We start from the raw sequence: 13,306 nt of genomic DNA on the forward strand, positions 1-13,306 counted from the left end.
TTATATCAAGTGAAAATGCTGAGAAAGCATTTGACAAAATACAGCACCCTATCATGTTCAAAACATTAGAAAAATTAGTACTAGTAGGAACATACCTCAACATTGTAAAAGCTATCTATGCTAAACCCAAGGCCAACATCATTCTAAATGGCAAAAAGTTGGAAGCATTCACTCTAAATCCTGGAACAAGATAGAGATGCCCTTTTTCACCACTTCTGTTCAACATAGTTCTTGAAACTGTAGCCAGAGCAATAAGACAGATGAAAGAAATTAAAGTGATGCAAATAGAAAAAAAAAAAAGAACTTAAATTATCATTATTTGCTGATGACATGATTCTATCTTAGAGGATCCAAAAACCACCAGAAAACTTGTAGAATTAACTAATGAATTCATCAAAGTAGCAGGATATAAAATCAATACCCATAAATCAAATGCATTTCTATATATCAGTGATGAATACTGACAGAGAAATTAGGAAAACCACCCCATTAACAATAGCCTTGAAAAATATATACTTGGGAATTAACAAAAGGTAAAAGACCTCTACAATGAAAACTACAGAATAGAAAAAAGAAATTGAAGGAGACCTTAGAGGATGGAAATATCTCCCATGCTCTTGGATAGGCAAAATTAATATTGTCAAAATGTCCACACTTCCCAAAGCACTATATAGATATAATGCAATTCTAATTAAAATCCCAACATCATTTCTTATAGAAATAGAAAAAGCAATCATGAAATTCATTTGGAAAAATAAGAGACCCAGAGCCGCCAAAGCAATCCTTAGCAAGATGAGTGAAGCAGGAGGCATCACATTACTAGACCTTAAACTATACTACAAAGCTATAGTAACAAAAATGGGATGGCATTGGTACCCATTATAGACATGTAGACCAATGGCACAGAATAGAAGACACAGAGATAAACCCATATAAATACAGTTATCTCATACTAGACAATGGCACCAAAAACGTATATTGGAGAAAAGATAGCCTCTTCAACATGGTGCTGGGAGAACTGGGAATCCATATGCAGCAAAATGAAAATAGACTCCTATCTTTCACCATGCACAAAATTCAATCAAAGTGGATCAAGGACCTAGGAATTAGTACAGAGACCCTGCACCTAATAGAGGAAAAAGTAGGCCTAAATGTTCATCACGTAGGATTAGGCCCCGACTTTTTAAAAAGAGTCCTAAAGCACCTAAAGCATAAGAAATAAAACAAAAAATTATTAAATGTGATGACCTCAAACAAAAAAGCTTCTTCTCTGCAAAATAAACAATCAATGAGGTGAACAAATAGCCTACAACTTGGAAGCAAATTTTTGCCACACATATGTCAGATAGACCACTCATCTCCAGGATACATAAAGAACTCTAAAAAGTTAATCCCCACCCCCCCCACCCCCCCCAGCCCCCCCCCCCGCAAAAAAAAAAAACAAAAAAAACAAACCCAATAAAACAGAACAAAACAAAAACCAAACAATCTAATAAAAAAATGGGCTAGAGCTGAACAGAGACTTCCCAGAAGAAGATGTACCTTAAATCAACGAATATGTGAAAAAGTCTTCCACATCTGTAGTAATTATAGAAATGGAAATCAAAACTACTCTAAGATTTCATTTCACACCAGTCAGAATGGCAGTTATCAAGAAACAGAAAATAATAAATGTTGGTGAGGATGTGGGAGAAAAGGCACACTCATACACTGCTGGTGGGACTGCAAATTGGTGCAGCCACTATGGAAACCAGTGTGGAGATTCCTTAGAAAACTTAGAAAGGAACCACCATTTGACCCAGCTATCCCAATTCTCAGTCTATACCCAAAGGACTTAAAATCAGCATACTACAGTGACACAGCCATATCAATGTTCATAGCAGCTCAATTTATAATAGCTAAACTGTGGAAGCAACCTAAATGCCCTTCAATAGATGAATTGGATGAATAAACTGTTATATATATATATATATATATATATATCCTCAGAGCAGCCTCAGGGGACTCTTTGCTTAGAGACTTTCGTGAGTCTTGTCTTTAGGGATGCCTGGGGCTCCTTTGTCCTTAGAGCAGCCTGAGGGGGATGCCCCTTTTGGGCACCCTTGTGGGTCACATTTCTAGGATCACCTAGGCTTTCCTTCTCCTCAGAGAAGCCTGATGGAGATGCCAGGGTTGGGGACCATTGTGGGTCTTGTCTCTAGGATCACCAGGAACCCCCTTCTCCTCAGAGCAGCCTGAGGGAGAAGCCTGGTGTGGGGACTCTCATGGGTCATGTCTCTAGGGACACCTTCTCAGAGCACCCTGAGGGAGATGCCAGGCCTTGGGACCCTCATGGGCCATTTCTCTAAGTAGATCCAGGGTTCCTATCTCCTCAGAGTGGTCTGAGTGAGACGCCAGTGTGGGGACCCTACTGGGTCTCACCTGTAGGGCATGTCACAGCTTGTAGGGGCATGCTGCAACATGTGGTGCCACAGTCTGGCTGGGCACAAAATAACCGAGCCGCCAGGAGGCACTTGTAGGTACAAACAGGAACTCCTTTATTGCCCGAACTCCCGAGAACAACACCCACACGGCCTTCCCAGGAACACCACCAACCAGAAATCCCTCCTCCAGAAGTTCCCCAACCAAAGCGAAATCCCCAGGAATCCCCAGGAGAACTCCAAAGTAGCGGGGGCGGGGTGCCCTGGGCACCCTAGGCAGACAGCAGGGGTCTATACACAACTGAATACACAGCTTAACTTAGCCATTATCATCTCAATGGCTCACTGGCATCACCTCTCAACCACTCCCTCTGGTAAAATGCTAGGCATCATTCCTACTTGACTGTGGCTCTCAACATCTCCCCCCTGACAGATTATGCTAATGTCTTCTTTATGTAAGTGGGTTTTCCACACTGTGGGAAAAGGAGCAGTTTTAGAAATGTCCCTTCCTGAGATTGTTACAGAAAGACACCAAAGCCTGTGCTCTCCCATAAGGTAGCTATGAATCTTTATGCATGTGATAGATTTTGGAGAGTCCCACACCATTGCTGCTACTGAGAAATTGTGGAAATAGATCATATAGGAATGACCAGTCCATTCTACTAGGGTCAGGTAACCTAGTGGAGACTCAGGTGAGGTCTGACTTCCACCTTAAATCTTCTTTGATTTCTGTTTTTGGCAGAAGAAAGATGGTCCAAATTTAGGTATCCAAGCTAGGAGAGACAGTGCAGCTCATCAGTGCTCTCACAATCAAACCTGAGAGCAACAGGCCTCCAGAGACTGCAGACAAATGTGAGCACTGAGCTGGCTTCTGAATATTTCACACAGGCTTCATCAGTTTGCTTTCTCCCACATAGGGAGTGGGAAAGGTGTTTCAGCAGCACTGATGGAACCAAGTGAGTGATGCCTGAGCACAACCAGATGAGGCTGATGCACTTTGCTTCCTTTTAGAAAAAGCCCCTTTTGTACCTGATTTGTAATCTGGTGTATTAAGATTTTTTTGTTTTTATGTTTTATTTAGCGACAGGATCTCACTAAGTTCCTTAGGGAAGAATGGATAATGTTTGGCTGGAAATAAACTTCTCCATGCTGTGTGCATCCAATAATAAGTCAAAAGGTTAGTGTCATATCTTATTCAACCAGCCCTATGTGGTGTTGATGGGACTCATTATTTCTGTATAAAACTTACTTAAATGTAAATTTTAGTCCTTCTGAAAATCATTACCAGATAATGGTAGGATTATTGTACAGGAAGGGTGCTTAACTTTGGGCAGGGACATAATTAATTGATATTAGCAGATGCATTTACCTCCATTATGGACTTAACTAAGGCACTAGACTGTGTGGTCTGTGACCCTTCCTCTAACAAGTATTATTCACTGTGGAAGAGCAATAAAACCTCCCTTGGATTCAGGCCTTGTCCTGACATTTGGTGCTACATAATCTATAGTAACACCCTTTTAGCACCATCTTATCTTGTAGCAGGCACTCCCAGATGAGGCTTATTGTTCATCTAGAGTATGATTCACTGACCTCATGATGACTTGTTTGGCAAGTGGCATAGTTACTGTGGACTGGCATGGCTGTGTACCCTCAGGCACTGTCACTCTTGTGGCAAGTTTACTTCCCATCCTGCAGAACAGCAGTGCCTTTGGGGACCTAGCCCAGGGTCTTGAACACATTGAATACTTGTTGGAGGGAATTTTGCTCATCCACAAATATTGGCTCACTGTGTCTCTTCAGAACCAGCCTCCAGTTCTCATTGTATTGGTGAGACTTGTGCCACCATCACACTGGGGAAGGACATTGCCTTCCTCCTGGCAAATGAGATGCAAATGACTCTGACATTTCAAAAACTTTACTAATTAACTTCTAAATGGGCTCTGACCTGTGTGTCAAGATCACATGCTTGACTTTGACTCCTTTTTCTAATACCTGGAACCTGAAACTCTCACTTTCAGTGAGACGAGGCTACAACTCTCAAGCAAAAGTCTACACATTGGGTCAGTTCACCCCTTGGGTCAGTGTGGAAAGGGAATAGAAGTGGACATGGCTTTTAACTCCTTCTTCCTCTCCTTCCTTCCCACCCTTCTCGAAGACATGCCTAATAATTTCCTGATTCAATCAAAGCTATATCTGCAGGGCACATAAGAGACCCCATTAGCCTTTTCCAGATAAGGAACACTAGGTGTAGAGGGGCCATGACCTTCCCAGACTTAAGTCAGGCCTTCTGGCTCCAGTCCAGGACCCATGCAGTCCTTCAGACTGAGAAGCCTCATGATGGGCAAGGACCTCAATTGTATCTTTTCTGCTTGGGCAGAACATGGTCTCTGCCTTTGAGGAGTCCTTAGTTTCCTAGAGGAGTCTGTCTCTTAACTAATAGCACTCCATTCAGGCAGCCACCACCCCATGCATGCAAAGGGTCTTCCCTGAAAGTTTGTCCTCCACACTCAAAGTCTGGGTGTACTTATGGCCTGCAAGGCCCAGATCCTCCTTTTGCAAATTCATAAGGTTCACTCTGGTTACCAGGCCTATAGTTCTTGAAAGAGTGAACTCACCCACTACTCTGCCCACCAATGGGAGTCCCCAGAAGGCCCCAGTCCCAATGTTCTCTAAAGATGAGGTCACTGGGTTCTGAGCCTCAGGAATTCTAGGGCTTGTGCTTGTAGAGTTGTTGACAGTTGATGGAATAAGGGACTCCATCTTGTGACATCTCATGAGAATTTTGTCTTCCATGAAAGACTGGTCCACCATAGAAATGTTTGTCCCCAACTTTGTGTGATGAACTCACAGGGCAGCCTCCAGGAAAAGGCCCTTACACCCTCAGGGGCTTCTACTTGTGTTTTCAGTTGTTAGGGAGCCATTTTCCAGTGGGGAGTGGGGCAGGGAGGACAGTGAGCATTGGACAGCCCTACCCTCAATAAATATCTTACCTAGTTGTCAGGGAACACAACATCTCAGAAGAACTATGTGGTCCAAACCTCCTCCTTTGGCTCCTACCATCTCTGTTTTGTTTCTTCAAGAAGGGTTTTTTTGGGCATCTTCAGGTCCCATGGGACCTCCCCCCACGTGATCCTGCTTCTCTTTCCAGCTCCATCTCCCTTCCCACCCGTCATATACCTTTCTGCCCTGGGCATGCCAGATTCCCATAGACCCTGCTTATTCCCCTCTGGACTTTTTGCTCCCTCACTCAGGAGTGTCACTTACCACATTTCCACCACACTGAACACCTCCTTATCCTCCCAGGTGGTCAACTCCCCTACTCTGAGACAAATAGTCCTTTCAGTTGATTTCCCAGTTTCTAGAACTCTGAAGCAGATGAATTTGAAACAAATTGGTCCCAGTGACAGGAATAAAAGTGATTTCAACAACTATAAATTTGTATAAAGTGGAACATATAGTGTTCTACAGATTTAATATATTATTTTTAGAAAGTTGTTCTATTTGAACTGGTATAAAAGTGATGCCCTTTGAAATAACACCACCCGCCCACCATGAACAACTAAAGTTCAGTTAAGTATAAATTAAATTAAAAAAAATAATCTGAAAAACCCCAGCATGATGATCTGCCACAGAGTCTTATTTTAAAATTGACATTTTTTTTTTCATCCCCCTCTCCCCATCCCCAACCTGGGGGGAGACAGGATTACTTTTTGTCCCCATCCAGTTATCTATTCTTGAGCACACACCCACCATGGGAGTGAAGAAATTCAGAGTTGGGGATGGCAGCAGAAGACTTAAAAAATGATTATATCCCAGATTAACAAGTGAAGAAGATCCGGGCACACCTGAAATCACATCATTAAAAACCCTCTGTTCCCCCTGATGTGCAGAATCACAGCCTCTGGGACAAGAGTCCCCTGTGTTTTTCCTTTGCTTTCAAAGCAATTAAACTTCTGTTTATCAACTAATATACATATAAACAAATGGGTATATCCATCTAACAGAAGTTATGTGTGGATTTGTGTATGTACATATACATTGTATTTATATAAGATTTTGATATTAGGGATGGAACCCAGTATTTAGTTATTGAATAAACAATATAGGAAGCCTAAATCAATTAAAAATTGATTAGTAATTTTCTCTCTTGAAAAAATATTAATAGCAATTATACTTATTTTCTACATCTATATTAGTTGTTGAGATGTGCATATATATGCGTGTTTGTCTATAATATATGTATAATATAAAATATATAATACATATACATATATATCTACATATATCTATATCTATTATCTATCTATCTATATCTATATCTATAACTATATCTATATATCTATATATCTATATCTATAACTATCTATCTATCTCGCTATCTATCTGTCTATCTATAAAGTTAGGGCTGATGCATTAAGACTATGTAAGAATAACAGTTAACAAAGAGATGTGCTCCTTATAAGTAATCTTTATTTGAAGGTCCTTGGAAAGATCAATTATTGCTACAATTAAGAAATCAAAACCAGTTGACTTATATCTAATTTTTCTTATTTTATTTCATAGAGTGCTGTGTGGAGTGCTCCTCATCCTTAGAGATTCACAGATATTCCAGAACACAGTGTCCATGGTTTGCAGGTATCACTCCTTTGATCCTGGAGTTTTTTAAGTCTCTGGGCTGGGGCACCATCCCAGCTGTCTCCTTGACCTCATCTGTTTGTGGAACCTGCTGCCCAGCAGGGATAGCAGGAGTGGTCCTGATGTTGAGAGGAAGGGTCCCTTCACCTAGGATATGGGTGCCTCAGAAGAGACTCCTCCCTTTTTATTGCCCTACTTGTGTAAATGCAACTAAGACTGTAAACGGTGCTGTATGGGTGTGTGGCTACTGGCCACAGGCTTTTAAATAGATTCTAAGTGTTTGATGTTCTAGCACCCTGAATGATTCGAAGATGATTGAGTAAACATCTTATCCTAATTTTTAAATTATCAAGCTAACTTTCGTTGTGGTGAAAAAAGATAAACACCAGCTTTTTTGTTAAAAACAATCATGAACATAGAAATCTGTGGGAACAAGTGCATGGAGTACTACATACATGGCATACCTTAAGGGTGTCTGAGAGGCAAAGCACGGCCCTGTGCTAGGGTGAGTAGCATACCATTCACCCCATAGGCACAGCCCTAGGCATGAGGCCACATGTTGCAGTACCAGCACTTGGTCCATGGCCCCTCCTTGATTGGTCGCTGCCAGGACAGTTGGACAGAAATTGTATTGGTGGCTGCCTATAGTCTGCTTAGCTATTGCCTAAGTTTATATACATGGTAACTGTGCAATAAAATCAGACCCGCTTCCTGCTTGGTCTCTGAAGGTCTTGATTATCAACTGTACAGCCACACTCTCCTCTACCCTGTACCATGGACCTCCTCACTGGATGAGAGAGAGCCCACAGATATCCATCTCCAGGAACTGTGATTGACATGGTGATAACCAGGAAGCAATAGTATGATGGTTTTAGTTTTACATCTGAATCTATACCATTCTCAGTTCACCTTGGCAAAATCACTTAATTCCAATAACTTCAACTTAGAAGGATTTTCTGATCCTTGACAACTAATTTGATCTATGTTTCTCACCCTTGACCAGGAACTCTCATTTGGATTTAGAAATTGTGATTAAGTTTCTTAATAAAGTATTTGTGTCTGTGACAAAATCAAGGTTACTTTTAGTGTGCCCCTAAAGCCCCTTCAAGTGTGAATATGAAAGTAGCAAGTTATGTGTTTGTTGCCAGGTTGGAGTCATACAAATCAAATATGAATTATGCCCTATCAAAATGTTTAATAATTGAATAGCCTGAAGAGGTTTTCTGTTTTTAAAAATGATTTACTGTCTTTAAAAGGGACAATATAAAAAAAGTTTCTCTTATGCCACTTATCCTTAAAAGCATGGACAAATGATGCACTATAAAGTAATATGAACATTGGATAAGCCACAAAATACAGAGTTATTCTTAAACTGTCAGCTCTACTATCCATGAATATATCAGAGCAGTTACTTATAATTTTTTAATGTAAGGAAATAATCCACCATGAGTGAGAATCAGCAGGCAAATGACATCAGGATCAGAGATTCAAAAATTTTACGGAATGAAATGGTATAAACATTCCATAGTAAAGTATGCTTAAAGGGGAAAATTATTAATGGAATAAAAGTCATAAGAAAAGAAACTAAGAATGTTGAATTAAAAGGTCAATTTATATTTTGATATTTAACAATGGTAAACTTCACAAAAATAAAGGAAAATTGGAGGAAGTACCAAAGAGCAGTTTACACCCAAAGAACATGTTTAACTAGAAAATACATGAAAATATCCATGGTTTAGTTGAGAGCCATAAAGATGTGGAAGGGAAGAAGTAAATGTTCAGGAAATTATAGGACAAAATAAGATCTTGCTGTATATCAAATAGAATTTTCCTTAGAAAAAATGTGGTTGGGAATAATAATCAAAGACAGACTCTGAGATGTTTGAAAATCATAATGTAAGCAAGATCAATAAAAATAATTCTTCACTTAGGCATATTATAGATTTAAGAATACTAGGGGGCTGGGGTTGTGGCTCAGTGGTAGAACACTTGCCTAGCATGTGTGAGGCACTTGGTTCGATCCTCAGCACCACATATAAATAAAATGAATAAAATAAAGGTCCATCAATGTCTAAAAAATATTTTTAAAAAGACATTTAAAAAAAGAATACTAGGAACAAGAAAATTTACAATTGGAAGAATAATATGTTTATAAAAACAAATCATAAATGTATTATTTATTATTCAATACCAGTAGTAGAAACCAGAATAAATTCTATTGTATCCTTAAACTGTGCCAAAGTAATCAAAGTAGAATTTGATTCCCAGCTAAGCTATCATCAAGGTTGTCTGAAATACAAACATGCTTACATGAATACATAGGGCATACATTGAAAGCCTTGATTTCATAAGAAATGAGTAACTGCTAGGGTATGTTAAAACAAGGTAAAGTCCTATTTTAAAATTGATATGCATGTGTTCAAAGAAAACTCAAAAAGATAGATCTATAATACTATAATAACATTTACACAGTAAAAGTTTAGAGGATTAAAACATTTTAAGGTTGTTCAGTTACTGGGAAAAAAAGAGGTGCTGGATAAATTTAGACTTAACATTTTATTTCCATAATTCAGTTGTGTGAAACCACAATAGGAAATAAAACATATCAATAGAAGGAAAGAAATGAAGTAACATTAAGGAAGGATAGAAACATTGATCAATAGAGTAGCATGCAGGGAAGGACTAATTGAAAAAGCTAAAGTATAATAAAGTCTTACCTAGGATTGTACACAGCCTCTTCAGTTACTGCCATTTGCATCATGCATCCAGGACTTTGAACTCTCCTTCTGCCAAATGTTAACTGGGTGAATTCTCTGAATCTCAGTTTCTTCTATAAAATGAGAATAATACTACTTATCTTAAAGGGTTGTTTTCAGAACCCGCAATGAAAGTAGGGCTTTACCATAATCCCTTACTTTGCACCCNGTGAAGGAGTTGAACACCTGATTGTCAAAAAGTGGTGAATGTGGACCCAGTTCTCAGGGCAACCATAAAATACCAAAGAATTTGGAGACAGGACTCTTTCCTTCATTGTTCTCTGCTGGGAGTGAAACACTGTTTGGAGAATGCTCTTTGTTTGAGCCTTACTTTATTTTTACTTTAAGAAAAAGTTATCTTGCATTATCTTTGGTTTCTGACTTCAAATTTTCTTTCTTTGGAACACAAGACCTGAGGTTTGGAGTTTCAACTCCCCACTCGCCAGTGACATCTAATCAAGTGCCTTGAATCAGATCGACAGCCATCTACAGGAAGGAATTTAAACTTCACCTTTTCCTCTCCCAGCTTTGGTTGAGATTATGTCTAACTTAGCCTCTGATATCTTACAGTTTGCTTTAGTTTCTCTGTCTACACTTTCCTCTGCTGAATCCTCTTCCATATGTCACACCCATGCTTTGTCTAATGTCATTTATGTTGTCACTGTTCATCTTTTTTTTCCTCTTAATAACAGTGACATTTTTTTTCCTGCTGACATGTAGATGTACACTTTCTCTTGCTTTCTGTGGCATTCTTTTGAGCAAGGCCATCAGAGAGGCAATGAGGCTCCACTGTTATGGCTGTTGCCTTATGGTGTCCCTCTGTCTCTCTTCAGTAATGGGCATCACACCACCATTTTTATAGGTTACTTCCAGAATCTGGAGGGCAATGAGTTAACCACCTTTATCTACTTACAAATCTTCTCATGGGGCACTAGTTGAAGATCCCTCATAGCTAAGAAATATATTCTCAGTTGGTATGTTTTCTTCACCAAAGTGGTAGTTATGGTCCTTATTCTATAGTGCCTTTGCATGGACCCCATGTCCCCTCACATTTATTATTCCAAAGGAAAGCCAAGGAATACAATGATTCTTGCTCTTTTCTATGTCAGTAATCCTGTTGTTATTTTTGGACTATCTATGTTTCCAATAGAATGACACAAAAACTCTTGGTCCCCTCCCCCACTTTTCAATATCATGCCCATCCTACTCTGATGAGGCCTTTCTAGTTCAATGAGTCAAAACATTACTGGCCTAGGGACCCCCAAACCACACCTTCCTTCCTCTCAACAATGTGCCTAACACTCTTCTGTCAGTATCAAATTCTCCCACTCTCCTCTGTACCCACCATTACCTGCTCCCATTCCCACAACCCTGTTTCCCTCATCATGAGTCTGTCCCTATTTAGCCTACTACCAGTTTATACACATTACAAGAGGAAAATGGAGAATATTGACTGGTAAGAACGCAGGTACCTTTTTCTATGCAAGGTCTAAAACAGGCCCAACAGGATTTAGGAAGGTTTGCTGATGACCCTGATAAATATATAGAGGGATTCAAACTCAGGCCTTGAGGTAATCTGGAGAGATATAACAATAATTTTGAGTCAAACTCTAACAGAGACCTCAGTTTGCTAAGGTTTGGAGGATGATTTATATTTTCCTAACACTTTATACCTTGTGGGCCCTTCTGCTGTTCAAACTGAGCATCCTCATTGGACTTATGATGAATCACTTTGAAGGTGATACAGAGATCACCTGATCATTTGTCTCCAGGCAGCACTTAAAAATAATAGGATGAAACCTATTCTATGACATTGGCATCACTTGATCAGGTGTTGGCGTGAAATCCCAGAACTTTTGTAGAAATATTGAAGGAAGGCTTAGTAAAATATACATTCTTAGATCCTGCATCTCTTGAAAGACAACTTATTTTAAAAGATATATTTATTCTTCAATTTGCCCCAGATTTTAGAAATTACAAAATTGGTAGCAGGCCCTGGGACTTCCCTTAAAGTTAGCCATGTAGGTCTTTTATGATCAAACCAGGAGGAAACATGGAGTGACCTAAGAAAGGAGAAAAGAGGGACAAGAGACCAATACAATTATTGACTGCAGCTCTTCATGGCCACCCTCTTTTCTTCCCCACAGAATCCTTGAGCCTCTGTAGGTGTCTGTCATCATTACAGAAAGTGAGGGCACTAGAAGAAAATCTGCCCAATTAAGGGCAGGCTTCCAAAGACTTCTTGCCCTTTATGTGGCAGGAGAAGCCACTGGAAAGTGAAACACATGCCTGAACCCCAGTGGCTGGGGAGGCTCTGGCAGGAAGATTGTAAGTACAAAGCCAGCCTCAGCAAAGTAGCAAGGCCCAAGCAATTCAGGAAGACCCTGTCTTTGAATAAAATATAAAAATGGTTGGGGATGTTGGTTAGTGGTGAGTTTCCCCTGACTTCAGTCTCTGGTAACCCCTACCATAAAAACCAGATTTGCATTCCCCAAAAGATGCTCTGTCCTCACCACCCTTGCCATGGAGTTTTTTTTTTTTATTGGTTGTTCAAAACATTACAAAGCTCATGACTTATCATCTTTCATATATTTGATTCAAGTGGGTTATGAACTCCAATTTTTACCCCAAATACAAGTTGCAGAATCACATCGGTTACATATCAACATTTTTATGTAATGCCATATTAGTGACTGTTGTATTCTGCTACCTTTCCTATCCCCTACTATCCCCCCTCCCTTCGCTCCCATCTTCCCTCTCTACCCCATCTGCTGTTATTCAATTCTCTCCCTTGTTTTTTTTTCCCCTTTCCCCTCACAAGCTCTTATATGTAATTTTGTGTAACAATGAGGGTCTTCTTCCATTTCCATACAGTTTCCCTTCTGTCACTCTTTCCCTCCCACCACTCGTCTCTGTTTAATGCTAGTCTTTTCCTCATGCTCTTCCTCCCTGCTCTGTTCTTAGTTGCTCTCCTTATATAAAAGAAGACATTTGGCATTTGTTTTTTAAGGATTGGCTAGCTTCACTTAGCATAATCTGCTCTAATGCCATCCATTTCCCTGCAAATGCCATGATTCTGTCGTTTTTTAGTGCTGTGTAATACTCCATTGTGTATAAATGCCACATAATTTTTATCCATTCATCTATTGAAGGGCATCTAGGTTGATTCCAGAGTCTAGCTATTGTTAATTGTGCTGCTATGATCATTGATGTGGCAGTATCCCTATAGTATGCTCTTTTATGGTCCTCAGGGAATAGACCGAGAAGGGCAATAGCTGGGTCAAATGGTGGTTCCATTCCCAGCTTTCCCAGGAACCTCTATACTGCTTTCCATATTGGCCGCACCAATTTGCAGTCCGACCAGCAGTGCACAAGTGTACCCTTTTCCCCACATCCTCGCCAACACTTATTGTTGTTTGACTTCATAATGGCTGCCAATCTTACTGGAGTGAGATGGTATCTTAGGGTGGTTTTGATTTGCATTTCTCTGAC

The 13,306-nt window shown here is 39.9% G+C and overlaps 1 protein-coding gene, 1 long non-coding RNA gene and 1 pseudogene across 5 annotated transcripts in view; 2 read left to right on the forward strand and 1 right to left on the reverse strand.

The window, feature by feature from the left end:
- The window catches only part of LOC107143592 (butyrophilin subfamily 3 member A2-like), a 113,535-nt gene that overhangs the window by 25,298 nt on the left and 74,931 nt on the right, over positions 1 to 13,306 (forward strand). The gene's annotated exons all lie outside the window — the stretch shown is intronic.
- LOC125617398 overlaps positions 1 to 13,306 on the forward strand; it is a 33,926-nt pseudogene that overhangs the window by 6,662 nt on the left and 13,958 nt on the right.
- On the reverse strand, positions 6,874 to 9,976 carry LOC125617404. Its single transcript, XR_007348385.1, has 2 exons — positions 9,776 to 9,976; positions 6,874 to 7,177 (listed from the first exon to the last, which is right to left on the reverse strand). It is a non-coding gene; the product is annotated as an uncharacterized LOC125617404 (long non-coding RNA).

Source organism: Marmota marmota, unplaced genomic scaffold (genome assembly GCF_001458135.2).
Source record: "Marmota marmota marmota unplaced genomic scaffold, marMar, whole genome shotgun sequence".
Lineage (NCBI taxonomy): Eukaryota > Metazoa > Chordata > Mammalia > Rodentia > Sciuridae > Marmota > Marmota marmota.